The sequence below is a fragment of the Lycorma delicatula genome, chromosome 11 (genome assembly GCF_047948215.1).
Source record: "Lycorma delicatula isolate Av1 chromosome 11, ASM4794821v1, whole genome shotgun sequence".
Classification (NCBI taxonomy): Eukaryota; Metazoa; Arthropoda; class Insecta; order Hemiptera; family Fulgoridae; genus Lycorma; species Lycorma delicatula.
The window spans coordinates 15,208,618-15,227,284 of NC_134465.1; the positions used below are offsets into that span (position 1 = coordinate 15,208,618).

General features: G+C 31.1%; 1 protein-coding gene across 1 annotated transcript in view; it reads right to left on the reverse strand.

Annotated features, from left to right (window-relative positions):
• Nucleotides 1-18,667, reverse strand: part of dap (cyclin-dependent kinase inhibitor dacapo) — a 50,543-nt gene that overhangs the window by 30,972 nt on the left and 904 nt on the right. The window lies entirely within an intron of this gene.

The following is an 18,667-nucleotide window of genomic DNA, read 5'->3' on the forward strand; positions in this document are numbered from 1 at the left end:
CAAATTTTACATTTTTTTATTTGCTTACTTAATAATAAATATTAATTTTGTTTTTTTCTATTAGTTTTATATAATTTTTTTTTTTATTATTAAACGATTAAATTAAAAAAAATTGAAAGGCTTAAAATGATTGGTAATATGCTTTATTATTATTACCATTATTTTTAACTTCCTACTAATACTTACGAATTATTTTATTTCAATTTTTTCTTTCTTTTTTAATCGTTAGGCAAGTGAATTACGAAAAAAAGAAAAGTTTTTAATAATAACAAATTGAAATGTTTGCAAAAATTACATTAGTTTTAATCCTCTCTTTAAAGGAGTAAGAAATAAAATATGTAAATTAAGAAGATTACCAATGTTGGAAAATTCCTTTTTACAAAATAATAATAATGCAACGGTTGTATTACGTTAGTCATATATATATATATAAGATATGTATGTCGTCATAAATTTATTACAAACAAAGACAACAAATACATCACAACCTAGATCACGTAATAACACCAATAAAATCATCCGCTTCTTAAAAATAGTTATTAAATATATCAACAGATAGCGTAATAGTACATAATAAAATAAAGTTAAAGGGACAAAAAGTTGTTTAGAAGTCGGATAGTGTTGTAATAAGATAAATGGCCGTAGTAGTAAAAAATAATGGTGAGGAGAATATGACGTGTAGATAAGCAAATAAAAAAAACTATTAAGAAGGACGGCTGGAGGGGAGAAGTAAAATTGCCAACTTGACAAATATAAAAATGATGCCGAGATAATAATGTAATCTTTTTACTTGTACGCCTGTAATGTACCGATGCGGTATAATAAACAGTCTTTACCTAGAATGAGAACTGAGCCGTCGAGGCGAAGGCAACGCGGTTTTAATTTTATCAGCTATTACAATACAGCAGTCATAGTGGACTGTAACAAAAAAGAAAACGATTTTTTTTTATTATCATTATTATTATTACGCCTATCTCCGTGGCGGACTGGTAATATCTCTGTCTTTCATCCGGAGATATCCATCGAGCACGGCAGTTTCCATACGCTTCAAAAGGCATTATCGTCCGACATAACTGTTATCGGGCGTCAGCCGTAATCGCATCATAGATGGAAGTTATTCCGCTGACCTCCGAGACGGAACGGTAGTCTGTATTTTAATCGTAAATTTCTAGGTTCGATTAACCCCCGTTCAAGTCGGCCTTTTTCATAACGTACAAAGTTCATCTGATATAAAGTAATTGCAACCGGCTGTCGATTTGTTGTTCTTATTTAAAATAAATAAATGAATAATTATCGTGCAAAAATCTTAATGTTATTTACAATTTTTTTTTAAATACGGTAAATTGTATATACTAACTTTACCGGTATTCTCAACACGCTGACGCAAAACATTTTTCTTTTAATATTGAATTTTCATTTAAAATCAAGGAATATCTTCTACTAAACCTTTTTAACAAAGCATAACGCAAGAACGGCGAATCGATTTTTACGAATAGAAATAACATCATTACTAAATCCTCATTGAAGTTTTTTTTTGTTTTCAAGTTTACGAAGTATTGCGGCTAAATTTAACTTCATAAAAGGTGAAAGAGTAATTACTCCTCACCCGCTGTTTTTCTTACAGCATCTACGAGAATCGTACATCATTTCGTGATTTTACATTAATCTTCAATATAAACTAGAAAAAAATGGACTGAAATAAATGTTTCATACAAACAGAGTAGATCATTAGTTTTATTTTACATCATTTTGTTTCTGATTATAAGGACTTCAAAACAATTAAAAATGTAAAAAAAACCTGGTATTAAAATTTTTACGCGTATTATTAACGTAGGAAATGTTTAAAAAAATTTAAATACGGATCTCATTCCAGAGCAAGATCTGTTTTTTATCGACGTTTCAAAAAGTACAGCTTACTTTCGGTCGCATGGTGGGAGTGCGGGGTGAAAATAAATCTTCTTTACGTTTTGAGGTACGAGGAGTACAAATACTATTCGCTTCGAATTGGAGTTTCCTCCGATATAGGCCTATGTAAAATTTTGGGCTCGAAAAATTTAAGCAAAAGAAATTGTGCTTATGAAAACTTGATGAAGATCGGTCGAGTCTTTCTTAAGTTATGTCGATTTAAAGTCGAAAACATCTGAGCGGGGCAAGTTATAATCGTAGTTCGTTACGATGCTGGAAGGTCGACGTTTCTTTACCTGCGGTATCTATTGTTAGAAACATTGTTATTTTTTTTATTTTTTATAGTAGTGCGTTTTTGACGCGTAATTATTTTTTATAGATCAAAGGTTTTTTTTTGTAAAATTTTACATTAGAATCGGTCGCTACTTTTTCAAAAGTCGATGTAGCCGTCTCAAATTATTGTCGGCATGTTTAAAAGAAAATCGCGTAATTTAATTTGAATCTTTTGCTTCCTCCGAGAAAATAAAAGTCGCTCACGATAGAAACGTAATGCTTGGACATAAGTTTTCAATTTTTTTTTCTTCTGAAGTCAATAAATTTAGGAAGTCATTAAAATTCAAAACGATTACGTAATTTATCAATTTATTTTTATATTGTAACTCTGCTTAAAAGAGTAAAACAATGTTTAAAAAAAGCACGTGGACTGAAATCGTGTTGCCTATTTAAGCATGTGATAAACAGCAATTATTTGTCATTATGTGAAACGGTAACACATCACACTTATAATGTCGAAGAAAATAATTTTGCAATAAAGAAATATAGCACATAGCCTTGTAGAAACACGCCTGCACATATACATATACACGCACGCTCTCACTCACTATCACACACACACACACATGAGCAACGACATCCAAATGATAATCAGAGAATATTAGCTTCTACAGACAAGCGAATAAGGCAACCAAGCTTCCGTTTACTCGACCCAATTTTTACCCTCCCCCACCCTCCATCAAGACCACGTTAATGTTCTCCCCTCTCCACCGCACTTTTAAAACCTACTCCGCAACTGCAGCTCTATTAGCTTTTACATTTTTCCCCCACCAAGACACGCCTTATCTATTTATCACTCGATTAGTTACTGCGTAGAAGATTTAAAGACTGAATTTTATTTTTTTAATACTGAAATTTTAGCACAGTATAATTTAATGGTCGCTTTCATCAGTACGTAAATAGGTTACGATTTGTTTTTAAAATGCCTTCGTCATATTAATATTCGTAATCATAAAAGATAAACAATTACATACATATATGAATTAATTTCCAAATGTTGTTAAGCCGTACTGTAATTTAAACATGTCAATAATTCGCTACGCGCATTTATAAATTTAATTAGCATTAATAAACCAAAGAGCTACCTACAGCTGTTGCTTCTTAACCTAGATACACCGATGAGATGTCATCTATCTAATAAAAAGTTTGATAATAAACATTAATCTTTTACCTTTTTGATACACCTTATGTCCAATCAGACGTAATATCTTAAAAATCTATAATATACTTCCTGTAGTTCATTAACGCATATTTAAGCGGTTCCAGATCTAAATGTAGATCGGTTGTATTCCTCATTTTTTTTAATATGAACAGATATCAGTTTTAATCGATGGTGCTCTGCAATGCATTCTTAACTTGCAATTTATGTGGTCTTAAATATTCTGGAGTCACTTTCCTCTTAACATGCACCATCCAGATGTACCCCATTTTTCTTTTTTAAATTTGTAATATATATATATATGGAGAGAGAGAGAGAGCTTAGAGCTGCGATCTTCGAGAACATGGAGGGAGATGGACTATCATACAGCGACTTGAAGGCGGCAGTGATGGAGAGAAAAAGAGACGTGGCTATTTCGACAAGGGATTATTATAATTAGAAATGGATGAAGATTGCTTGAGAATAGTAGGATAATTTTGGAGCATTTCTTCACTATAGTGAAGAAAAAAAGATAAATCTGTTAAAAAACAGCATTTGTCAATTCATCATTACCACGTTCCAGTACGGAACAGTATCCACTGAATAACCGGTTTCATCGTCACCTATGATGGAGCTGGAAGATTTTATTCCCGTCAAGTTAGGCGTTAACTAAACCTGAAACGAAATTACGACTTCGGAATGGAGTAACAGATCGGGTCTTATTTGTTATACGACCGCTACTTCTGCCGCGGCTTAAATTTTTAATTATTTAAGATGTTATAAAGAAGAGTAACTTTAAAACTTATTTATGAGAAAATATAAATACATGGAAATTATTAATGAACAACGGATAACAAATTTAATTTATTTATAAAAAAATTTAAAAAAAATACAATGCATTTAGAAATTATATCGATAAGTTCTGATGGCCGGAAAATTGCAAAAGCCTACAGAATTTGCAAAAAAATATTCCTCCTCGCTTAGCGAACCGGAAGAAGTGAAAGGAGTATAAACTGAAATTAAACGATCGAAAAAATAAGCGAGATGAAAGCTGCGGTTGCAAACCGCAAAAATATCGATCGATTTACCGAAAAAAAGTTCTATTAATTCACCGTATAAGCTGAAAAATTGCGCACCCGAATACGAAACGTAAATTTTATAACGAATGAAAAATGCCACTCCTGATCGGCATTCCAACCCGAGATCTCAGAATGAAAGGCCGAGACGCTATCGCTCCGCTACAGTAAAATGTTATTCGGAAGGAAAAGGGAACGATTTATTAACTCGAGGGGGAAAAAGAAGAAATGAGACGCTTTCCTTTTGTTGAAACTTAAGTAAACGTTTTTATGTAAGGAATTACAACGAAAACATTATTTTTAATGGAAGATAGTATATAAAATCCGTAAACGTATAGAAATATTAATCTGTAGTTTTGTAGTTTTATTTGCATATACGTAAACAAATAAATATAAATATTGGCAGTAAGTTTTCATTTAAATAAAGTCCATATCTTATCACGGCATTTGTTTGTTAGAACTCATTACTCATACGATCGGGTCTAACGTACTTAAATTCAATTGTCGTTACGCGCCTTTCGTTGCTTTTTAAAAATTACTTCACTCATTATGTTTTCATTATTTAAAAAATATTTAGTTAGCGTTATTTCATTTTAAGTAACAGGTACTCGTTTAACTATTAATTTCGAATTCTAAGGTATATTTTAAATCTGTCCCGTTTGTGAAAAAACTAATAAAAACATTTTTTAATCGTTTACTTCTGTAATTGTTGAATTAATTTTTATTTAAATAATGTCACTTTATTTTTACAAAAACATACATATAACAAATTTTCTTTTTATTGTGAACCAAAAAATCACATTTTACCATTAATAAAATAAATCGCTTAAGAGCATGTTACCTTGCTTTATCTCTACATGGATCGATTTATATACATGTGAAATTTTGTACGATTTGGGGCATCGATGTCAATATCAGTTACAGATGGTCAGGGTGGTGGGGTAAGTACGATCACGGTAATCCTGTATCTCAAACTTTTACTCCAGAATAGAATAATTTTTGCATCAAAAATCTTAACTAGAATTCTATACAGAAGAATTGAGAGGAGTGTGGAGGAAGTGTTAGGAGAAGACCAATTTGGTTTCAGGAAAAGTATAGGGACAAGGGAAGCAATTTTAGGCCTCAGATTAATAGTAGAAGGAAGATTAAAGAAAAACAAACCAACATACTTGGCGTTTATAGACCTAGAAAAGGCATTCGATAACGTAGACTGGAATAAAATGTTCAGCATTTTAAAAAAATTAGGGTTCAAATACAGAGATAGAAGAACAATTGCTAACATGTACAGGAACCAAACAGCAACAGTAGCAATTGAAGAATATAAGAAAGAAGCCATAATAAGAAAGGGAGTCCGACAAGGATGTTCCCTATCTCCGTTACTTTTTAATCTTTACATGGAACTAGCAGTTAATGATGTTAAAGAACCATTTAGATTCGGAGTAACAGTACAAGGTGAAAAGATAAAGATGCTACGATTTGCTGATGATATAGTAATTCTAGCCGAGAATAAAAAGGATTTAGAAGAAACAATGAACGGCATAGATGAAGTCCTACGCAAGAACTATCGCATGAAAATAAACAAGAACAAAACAAAAGTAATGAAATGTAGTAGAAATAACAAAGATGGACCACTGAATGTGAAAATAGGAGGAGAAAAGATTATGGAGGTAGAAGAATTTTGTTATTTGGGAAGTAGAATTACTAAAGATGGACGAAGCAGGAGCGATATAAAATGCCGAATAGCACAAGCTAAACGAGCCTTCAGTATGAAATATAAGTTGTTTACATCAAAAATTAATTTAAATGTCAGGAAAACATTTTTGAAAGTGTATGTTTGGAGTGTAGCTTTATATGGAAGTGAAATTTGGACAATCGGAGTATCTGAGAAGAAAAGGTTAGAAGCTTTTGCAATGTGGTGCTATAGGAGAATGTTAAAAATCAGATGGGTGGATAAAGTGACAAATGAAGAGGTATTGCGGCAAATAGATGAAGAAAGAAGCATTTGGAAAAATATACTTAAAAGAAGAGACAGACTTATAGGCCACATACTAAGGCATCCTGGAATAGTCGCTTTAATTTTGGAAGGACAGGTAGAAGGGAAAAATTGTGTAGGCAGGCCACGTTTGGAATATGTAAAACAAATTGTTAGGGATGTAGGATGTAGAGGGTATACTGAAATGAAACGACTAGCACTAGATAGGGAATCTTGGAGAGCTGCATCAAACCAGTCAAATGACTGAAGACAAAAAAAAAAAAAAGAATAATTTTTTAAATATAACTCTTCATTTATATACTTCAATTTTCCTCTTAAGTAGTAGTAGTCTGTCGAGGATGAAGTCGTCGGAAATACGTATTTGTAATTTTACGTTTTTAAGTACTGTAGTTAAAACATTTCGCGTTTTTGTTTTAAAATAATAAATGCTTACAAAGATTTTAGAAGTTAAAACGATATTTGCATACGTATTTTAAGTTTTCTCCGGTTAAAAAAAAAATAATAATCACGGATAAGTAATTAATGTTTGAAATTTACACAATAAGGAACAGTTAATAGTTAGGTTTTTTTTATTAGGTATCACAATAAATTCTATTTGTAAAGATGTAATAATCAGATAAAAAATATTTTACACCTTACTTTTGGAATCATATTATGTTCTATTTTCTGTATTAACTTGTCAGTGGAATTTATAATTTACGGTTTGATTTTTTTTATCTTTTAACTTTGCAGGAGATCAGCAAGATAATATTTTTTTTACTTATCGACATATTTCTCCTATAGGTACAAACCTTAACTCGTTTTATAAAATTTAAAATAATCCCGGGAAAACCATTCAATAATCAATATTCATTACCTTGTGTTTGTTTGTGTGTATGTGTATTCGTACGAAGTGGAGGATTTAAGAGGTAAAAATTAAGCATTGGAGGAACATGTTTTTATTTTTTGGCTTTGTTTCACTTATGTACGTGTGTGTACAGATGTAGGAGCATTAATATCAAATCCGATACTAATACTAAGAATAAATTACATATATTATTAACTAAAGTATCTCATATTATTACTGAAAATCACCTCGATCATTTTAACGTTAATTTCGTTATAATTTTATTACACGAATCGTATTAGCAATACAAGTTTTTAATAGGACAACGGTGCGAGCATCTTAGATCTGTGGTAAAGGTTGGCGAAACTTTTCATCTGGAGCGACGGAAAAAAAAAGTAGAAGCACTCCAAATTTTATACTGAAGAGGACAGAGAGAAACGATGAAATATTGAACGGAAAAAAGTGAATTAGGACAAAGGCTGAAAATCTCTACTAATCTGGTGGATCTTAAAAAATATTGCGGTAAAAAGGAAAAAATTTCATCCGACTGATGATGTCAAGGCGGAAGATCTATACGGGCTAAAAAAAACATCGAAAAAGAATCAGCACGATTGGAGACTAGCTGCGCACTGAAATCTGTTAGAATGGAGAACGCTCCCGTTATCAAAATCATCTTTAAATTACGATTACTCGTTATGAATTTTTCTTTAAATTTCGTAATTTCAAAAGACAAAAAAACATATTATTAACGTAAACCGATGATAGAATTATTAACACATCAAAATTTCATCTATTCGATTTTTCCTAAACCAAAGTCAAACATATTTTCATAAAAATTCATTGTTTCTGATGCACGGCTTATACACGCATAACTTAATTAAAAATATTTACAGTTTTATATAAATATAATATTATTTCGTTTACGTAATTCAATGATTCTAATTAAAGCGCGCATGCATATAGTAAAAATAATTCGCGCGTGTGTGGTGGTACTAGCGACGACGGTCGACACTAACTAAACTAATGTAATTTCACAATTTACATAAAACAAATTTCGCTTATACGGTCGGCCCACTGGTGTCGCCGCAAGGCTTAACGCACCAGATACCGAGTCAACCGAGCGATCAAGTTTGAAACCTGTATAGACCGAGTTCTTTTTTACACTTTAAATATTATTCATTTATTTAATTATACCGCTCGCCAGTAACGTCACAACATAGCAAAAGATTACAACAGCTAAACGTCAGCGCTTTGAACTTTTGAAATATTAACTAAATTAAATAATTATTATTTAAAATGTAAAAAAACAATTTGGTCGGCGACCCTGTGGAATTTCAAATTTCCCGACACAAGAGGAAGATCGAAATTCCAAGATGGCGGACTGCGACAATAGCGCTCCTTGTGGTGACGGAGGTACTATTGGCGCAGTACGCCCGCTTAGCCGCTAGTTTAGAGATTTTTTGGGGTAGGGTGCGATTTTTCAAAAACGTTTGTTTTGCACGTATTGTTATTTTTTAATCGGTAACAAAAGCGCCTAAGAAAAATATGAAATTTTGAGTTACTGAGAGCGACCTTGCTCTACAGTCTCACCCCCTTGACGTTTCAAGTTGAAAATTTAATGGCTTCGATGCCCCATATATAGAAATAATCTGGCTTAAGTTTGGTCAATATCAGTCCGGTAGTTCTGAATATATTAGATGATTTATAGGCCGACACCGAACACAGGTACGTATCAACATTAACATCCGGAATATTTCCATCCAATTTTTTTGGTTCCTTAGGCGTCCAAACGTCAAGATACGGTGAAACTGCATACGCCCAAATCGGAACGATTACAATACTTTCCCTTCTAGAGCTATAGCGCCGTCTACACGGAAAATTAAAAATATGGAATCGCTCGTTGAGAAATCTATTAAACATAGAATACGGTATTGAAAATAAATACAAGTATTTTTTTACGCGTGTCAAAACACAGTTGTAATAAAAATAATATTTTATAAACGATTATATGCGACGCACAGTAATGTACGATATAAACATTAATACTGTTAGCGGCTAAAATTACTTATATAATCAAGAGAGAAAAACTATTAAAATGTTCCTCTTCAAAAAACAAGGAAACCGAGCGTAACCGATTACTCGCGGAATAAAACGAATTGCTGGAGTATATCGTTCGCTAGCATTTACTTTAAATTTATGTTACGACTACACTATGTCATTTTTCAGCAGTAAATAATCGAAACGGGCAAATCTTACTTTAAGCTACTCGATCTAAACCGATTTTAAATCGAAACGCTTGTACGTATTGTTTGTATGCTACAATTATATTTCACTCGATAAAAAAGACGAAAGAGAAATCTCATCTGGCACGAGATGATCGTAATAGATATAACGATACGGTTTTTGACTTATATCTCATCGTATTTCTCCTCTACTCTTTTTTATTACGATTTATTAAACGAGTATACATCGACAATTTTACCTTAACAAATTGTAAAACCGATGTAGATTTTGAAGTAATACCGAATAAATTAACAAAAAAAAGGATTATATTATATATTTTAGTAAAATATAACATTTCCGTTGCATATGTCTTACTTTATACGATAAAATATTAAATAGGATCGATTATAAGTAAAAAGTTAAATAACATTTTTCAACGGAACGGAATGTAATCCTCGTACTTCTTTTGCATCTTATTCCGTAATTATAATTTATACATATATATTTTATCCGCACAAGAGGTTATCGTTAAAACTGCGCAAACAATGTGACAACCCGAATGTCACATTCGACGATAAGATCAGAATTCCAAATTGTTGGAACGACCTGACGATAGAATTTCACGCAAAATACATCAATAGTTAGTTCTTAATGCACGTTTCAGCAGCGTGATTCTTTCTCTTTTTTAAATTTTGCTAGAGTTTATCGCTTGTACTCCTATATTTAAAAATTTCACGTAAAACGTTACGAAGGCATCATATATTCAAAGTAAGGTGATATTACCCGTAGCGTTGTTAAACAAATACGCCGGATTTATTAAATTTATTTTAGTACGATCCGTATTTGACTATAAAGAATAATTTTAAGAGCGAGCGACAAGATTCGTAACAAACAACGAATTACTTTATTTATTAATTATTTAATAATTAAATTACGCTTCTTTTATCACCTGACATTTTTTTTTAAGATTTCGGTTGGTTTGTTACAGTTATATAATTCATCTGTTAGCCTGCGATACCGCTTGTTTTTTCCGTGTCCTACTGAAAGTAAAAAGCAAATAATAAGATTAAACGATTTTCAGTTAAAATAAATTCTACGCAGTCAACAGTATCGAGTTGATAGTTTTGAAGTCCCTGATTTCAAACATATTCACGATTCGTTAATGAGAAATCTCAACCGTAAAGAATGTTACTGTTAAATAATAAATTTGAGTAAAATTTAATCTTAATTAAATCGAATGCGAACACATCTGTTCACTTATCTGCACAGTATAAAAAAAAAATAAATAGGGGAGATAGTTTTATCCACTTCTCCCCTCTATACATATTGTCTTCTGTTTTATTATTACCCCTATTGTTATATTTACGCACCCGATTCATATATGCTACGTACAGTACAGAAAATACGTTATTTAATCGATATTTTTAAATTACCGTCGATCGAAATTCATTCGCAACACGTATTCACTTTTATATTTAAACAGCGTGAGAGCAGTCAGCAGATGTTCCGATAAACAAATTTTTAAACCTGTGGAGGTTTAAAAGGAGGAAAGTTAACGCTACTGTTTGGACGACGGGAAACTTTGAAAGGCGATTGTTATACGCGGGATGTGAAGTCCACCTTTATAACGTTAAACTAAATTCGTAAACGGGCCGTTTAAGTATAAAATCCCCTTATATAACTATATATATATATATATATATATATATATATATATATCGTCTGTTAACGGTAATTTTATTTACGCAGCGCAGTAGGAGTATTCACTTAGGTAAACTACTGATGTCGGTTGAACGAAGCAACCGTATCAAGGAACTCCCGTACGGTCCGACAATTCGGCTTTCGACACATTGACTCGCCGCTTGTGAGTGGCCAATTATCGCTTTGACCAGGTCCCAGGACCAGGAAGTTCCAGGTCCCGGAATCGGTGTCCCGGTCTCAAAATCAGCTGATTTGGAAGTCGAGAGTTCCAGCGTTCAAATCCTAGTAAAGTCAGATATTTTTAAACGGATTTGAATACTAGATAGTGGAAACCGGTGTTCTTTGGTGGTTGGGTTTCAATTAACCACACATCTCAGGAACGGTCGAACTGAGAATGTACAAGCCTACACTTCATTTACATTCATGCATGTCATCCTCATTCATCCTCTAACGGTGGTTCAGGAGGATAACAGAAAAAAGGGTAAACGCACGTAACCCCCGAGTCGTTCTAGTGGTGAACTCATCATCGTAAATCAGCTGATTTCGAAGTCAAGAGTTCTACGGTTCAAATCCTAGAAAAGGCAGTTACTTTTATACGGATTTGAATACTAGATCGTGGATACCTGTGTTCTTTGGCGGTTGGGCTTCAATTAACCACACATCTCAATAATGGTCGAACTGAGACTGTACAAAACTACATTTACATTCATACACATCAACCTCATTCATCTTCTGAATTAATACTTTACGGTGGTTCCGAAGGGTAAAAAAAAGAAAGAAAGGTTAAACGCACATATTATGTAATAAAGAAAAGTACTGATTTAATAAAAATTCTACAGTTCGTTATTTAAAACCGATCGTTAATATTACAGGATAGTTCCTAACTCTGGAAGTATTCGACCATAGCAAACAACGAAGCAGATAGGAGGACTGTTGTTTTACGTTCGTCACTGTGAATTTGACCGTTGACCATTTTTACAAAGACTTTTAAAAATAAGTCTTTTTGTTTGATTTATAAATCAAATAAATTGAACTTAGGGGAAATTTTATTTTTATAAGTATTCATCACAAATGTTCTTCTTGCAGAAAGTTCTGGGTTCGAAAACAGAGTTCAATTTGGGATTTTTCATGCGCTTAGATTTTGTCGATTAAGCCCGACCAAAAGCGGCGGTGTTTACCAGATAAAACCCGACAGAATCCATTTTAACCGGTTATCGTATTAATTAATAAAAATAGTTTAATAAAAAATTATAAAGTTTAATAAATTAATTAATAAAAAATTAGTAAAAAAAGTACAGTTTTGAAATAAAAAAAAAAAAAAAAAAAAACAAGTACACTATTGTTAACAATTTTATTTTTACATGAAAGCTTGTACTTTCATCTAATTTTCTACACAATTGCCACCAATATTAAGGCAGTTGCCGTATCTTTCCAACCAGCTTTTGAACACCGTCGTCATAGAAGTCTGCCGCCTGACTTAATAACCACTGCATCACTTTGAGACCATCACCGTCGATAATTTAAGCGTTCGGTCACAATTTCACATACAACACTTCTTGAAACTTGAGGAAACCCTTCAGATAGCGAAGAGAACGTAAAGCGTCTATCCTCTCACTTTTTCGTCAACTTTCTGCACCAAATCTTCCATTATGAAAGAAGATCGTCCATTCCGTTCGTCATTATGAACATTCTGGCGACCATCTTTAAAAGCTCTAACCCATTTTCGTCCCGTTCCATTGCTTATAAAGTTTTCTCCGTACGCTTCGCTAATCTGACGATGAATTTCAGCCGCTTTCACGCCTTTAGCATAAGAAAAGGAATCGTACCACGTATTTCACAATCGGCGGAGCCATTTTAAATACTCACAAACGAACGTAAACGCAGTAGAATATTTCTGTAACGGCTTCTCTGGCTTGCCAACAGATGCGGGTACACAGTGCGCGTGCGTGGAATATCGACCGCAGCGTAGCACCGGCGGAATTTCAAAACAGAACTTAATTTAAAAACGTGCTCGTAATTCTATTTAATAAATTTAAAAAACTTATAATAAATCATTAATTTCAAGACTTTATTATTATTTAAGCTGTTTTCTCTTGAAAATTATACAGTACGTATAACGATAGGTATCTTAATTGAAATGAATTTCACATAATTAAAAAAATTATCGGTAATTACCGTCCACTTTTTAAGTCGATTTTTTGCTTAATTCATTACCTGCTCGGTTTCATAATTGAAACTAAAATTACGTTTCACTTTCCTGTTGCAAGTAAGTATCTCTTTCTTTGATGAGCCAGCGAAATATGTACAAAAATTCACCGATTGTACAAATTTATGTTGTTAAATTAACAATAAACCAGACAGACTTAAGCGTGTTGCAAGAAAAGCGGGCGACATGAAGTACGAAAAAGGTATTGTATGCAAATTAATGTTTCTAAAATTCGTAAACCCGATGATATGAAAGCACGTACCTCATTACGGAGATGTCACAGAGACTGGGTTCACGGTTAATTTTAAAGCATATGTTTTTTAAATCGACTTATATAAAATACTCGCTAAAAGAATTATTAATTACTTTGTAAATACGAATAAAAACACTACATTATTTGTAATAATAATTTCTTTTACGTAAATCGACTTTGAGATTACGTATCTCAAGCGATTTATGACAAACAAAAAACAATTTTTCGGGACAAATACTTTTTAGCGGTTTGGTAAAATTTTATTCCTTTTTGCACAAAAGATTTAGTCCACATGTATATCCCCTCAAAGGAAAACATTTTTTTCATAAATTAAATTTTAAATAAAACTGGGAAATGTCTTTTATTAATTAACTACTAGTAGCCGGAAAGCGGCCTTCAACTTGTTAACGGTACTGAAAATTAATTAAGAAAAGAAAAAATGTAAAACAAACGCGGATTCGATTTTTGTTAATCTTTAGTTTTAACTAACTACGCGCTTAAATATATTACATTAATCCACCATCGCTTTCTGCAAGCCGGCAACTAAATACTATACGACAGTAAAATCCCGTCGAACGACACATCGTGTTTCGAACAGTTACATTAACGATACGGGTTAGTTCAACAAATTAAATTTAACGGAATTAGAACGTTACATATTTGCGCGTAAATGTGTAATCTATTTTAAAAAATACTGTACGTTATCAAAATTTGAGCGTAACATTCACAGGCTTATTATGAAATAATGAATGTTAATCACACGTGTTGATATTTTTACTCGTGTGATATAGTCGCTCACACACACGCGCGCATACGTATATATGAAAATTAAAAGGCACAAGACAGATAACATTTAGGAGATTAAATTAAATGTATAAGTATTGTTTTAACTTAAAATAGAAATTTACATTCAGAACATAATGCGAAATAACCTGTCTTACATGTTTTACTACGTTAGGTATGTAAAATACCAGACAAAAAGAAGTTAATAATGTCGCACTTACTTGTTATAAATATAAAACACTACGCGCTAGATATAATGTAGTATTACCGACTGCTTACAATTTATAAAATACAATTTCCCTGTTATTATGAAAATTAAATTAATTATTTGCAGTTATTTTTTAATCGCAGAAAAACATTAAGTATAAATTTATTATCGAATAAATTTTCTTTAATATAAAGATCGGTTTCCTTTATAAATAAATTGAATTTAAAAATCGATATGACAGCTATCGATAGTAATTCCATCTGGTATCGATCTGATTGGTACGTACTTTTTTCAAAGCAACGGAATTTAAAAAAAATCACCATAAAAAAAAGATGCGAATGAAGCAAAATTGTACGAACCTCGATTCAATCAATACTCGCGTCAAGGAAAGACCAGCCGTTTTTAATATACCATCTTTCCAATATACTTAAAATAAAACTAAGATTTTCTTTTATTAAAGAATAATTATAAAAAGCCCACGTCAACCAGGTATAAATAATTTTTATTAACGTCTTTTGAATACGAAACGTATTTAATTTATTATTATTTTTATTTCACGTTTATATAATTATTAACATACTGACTTCAAAGGATTATTTTTTTTATTTTATAATTATTTGCTTTACGTTTTGTAACAATTTTTTACAACGAATTTCCTTGAGCCGTTCAAACAAATGCTGGGACAGAGGGGGAACAGTCTACACCTACACCTGATCTATATTTTCTTATGTGACGATAAGAAAATAGATACTCATTCCCTTTATAAAATTTAAACGGTTGCGAAAAATAATTTATATATGTATATAAACTCTTATTTTTATTACGTGGAATACTTTGGGACATGTAGTCAAAATTAGAAACGATCATCACATAATGAAAAATGTACAAATAAGACGGAATAATTTAATTCTGGTTTTTTACAAATTATATTTAATTAATACGATTAACTTAATGGGCGTAATATCAGAAATATTCCGCGTATATTTTTGAAAAGTTTTCTTCGGCAACAGTTATCAGAATTTTTTTTGCTTGATGTTTGATGCTTGTACGTGGAAAACGGATGGAAATTGAAATCGGCAGTGTATGAAAAATGCCATGTCTTAAGGAATTTGAACCCGGAACCTCATGTTAAAAGGCATTAATCGATAAAAACCTTTTCGTTATACACATACTAAATATAATGAAAGTACGAAATACTGTCGTGTTTCATTACGAGATACTTAATATCAGACTTTTTTTCATTAAAAATGTACTGTGAACGGAATAACAACGATACACGATTCTATCCCGGCCGTGTCGATAAATTTTTTACGAATTTCTTTTTTTTCTGATAACAATGGACATTTGGTTATTAATTTTATAACTTCTTAGAATCACAACAAATTTTCTTCTGTTTCACACGATACCATTATTTTTCGTTACTGTAAATCGGGAAAACTGAAAAAGTAATAGAAGCAAAATGATAATATTTGAGGGTAGAAATTAAAAATATAAAAAAAGTCTAAATTTATTATAGACTTTCATTTTATTTTTTACCGGAAAAATAATTTTTAATTAAGCTCAGAGCAAATTACGACTCTTCTTAGATGAGATACTTGCTTACATCATAAAAATTATCGTTACGAAATCGTTGATTTCATTTAAATTTACAATTTTATATATATATATATATATATTTTAAATAATAAATTTAAAAAAACGCGCTTGAAGATTAATGAAGAGAAGAAACTGGTCCTACCTGCAGTAAGGATTGATAGTGCGGCTCGAGATCTTCAACTTTTATAATTAAAAAAAATATCGATTAGATTTTGACTTAAAATTTGGCTTATTTAAGAAGAAACAAACAGGGAAAATCACTTCGAAGCTCACCACTTTCAACATGGTTGACGTAGTACCCAAGGAATTATATGTCGTTTGTTCCTTCAGGATCACAATGCGTTTGACTTAATTACGTCTGAAATCGGCAACGATCATAACGGTTATTGTACTATATGAAATACAATAAATTAATTATTTCTCGTTAAATCCGAATTATAAATACGTCATCGGTTATAAACTTTTTTTTCTTTAAACAATTTTAAAAATATTACCGTTAATTAGAATCCTGATCGTAGAAACCCAAAATTATACGATTTTAAAACTGAATTACAGAATAAATAAGACATAAAAACTAACGTTGCGGTCTTGTTTCTTCGTTCGTGACGTGATACAACGACATTTCATGATATTAAGTTTAATAATAATGGAATAAAAAGTAATAAAAGCGATAATAAAATAGATAATTTAACGTTTAAATGGCATGACCTTTTCCTTTAAAAAGGTTTATCTCTTGAAAAAAAATTAATTAAGGAGAATAATTACCGATTTCTTTTAAATAACTAAAATTATGGCAGTCAATTAAAAATAAATTCGGTATAATTATAAAATAAAAACCTAAAATGATAAACGGATAAAAGTTAAGAAAGTTAAAATCACAGCGATGTAACAAAACGAGAAGCAATGCAAAACTATTAAAAAATTAAAAACTAGGTTTGAAAAAATCATTAAAAATGAAATAAATACGAACGAATAATGTAATTTTCATTAAAAAATGTTTACAAAAACGACTAACTTAATTTAAAAATTAGCGTTAATTTTTATCAGGGATTACATTAAATTTTTAATAAATAAACATAAAATAAAGATACTTAATTAGATAGGTTACATAAATGTTCGTTCAACTAATGTGTTACTGTGCCTATATTGTTAAAACATAACTCTCTGTTATTATTAATTTAGTTTACAATAACAAAACGGTAGGGTTTGATTTATATATATATATATAGAGAGAGAGAGAGAGAGATAGAGAGAGAGATAATGGGACTTTGTAAAGTATACGAAATATTTTGTATTACTTTACAGAAATACAACACAAAATGCAAAAAAAGTCAATCAAACAAACTTTGATCAACGAATTGATGCCAAAATATTACGCATTCGTAAAATAAACACCAGTTACGAATATCAGATATGAACATAATTATTAATCGCAAATAAAAGTTCCATTAAATTTCACTATATAATTAATTAATTCTGTTACACAAATAACAATGTTATTAAATTTTTAATCTTTTATGACGCAAAAAATAATCATTCACGTCCAACAGTTTTTATTTGGTATTTATAATTAAAAATTTCAAAATTCTTTTCCGATCTACATCGGTTAAAAAAAGGAAACCAATGAATAATATAGTACAAGTCCTAAAATAATACCGTGAGGGTATAATATAAAATTAATGGATTTAAAAAAAATAGACTAAATATAAAAAAAAAAAATGTAAATAAATAAACTTGTATTACAGAGGCAAATAAATGATTACGGATGTAAATTACTAATCTTGTAATACTAAATAAGTTTTCCGTGCATCAGAGTTAAATCGAAATTAAGTTACCGATTTTCAAATACCGTAATAGCTAAACGTAAATAAAATGTAAAGCGTTGTTGGATTTTTCGGTGCTTACGTATTAACGCCATCGGAGTAACAGCTTTATTTAAAAACAAAGTAGTCAATCGGTTTCGGTGGAAAATGGGCCGATATAGAGTTTAACATAGATTCGAAACAGTCTCTTTATTAATTTTAATGAATGGTTATTTATATTTAATTTATAAATATAATTTCACCAAACTTAACCTACGCTCGCTAACCTTGACTAAAACGGGAGTGTTTTGATTATTTAAATAAATAAATAATTACAATAATTACTGAATTTATTAAATAAATACTCAAAAAACTACGGTGTTAATTAGTCAAAGTTAGCGAGCGTATGTTAAGTTTGGTGAAATTATATTTATAAAATAAATAACCATTTATTAAAATTAATCGACTGTTCATTTTTCACCGAAATCCGATTGACTACTTTGTTTTTAAATAAAGCTGTAGCTGCGGTGGCGTTAATACGTAAGTACCGATTTTCCTATTAATTGGATCCGGAAATTATAAGTAAAAATACTATATCAGAAGAGGATTTCCGAGAAAGCAGAT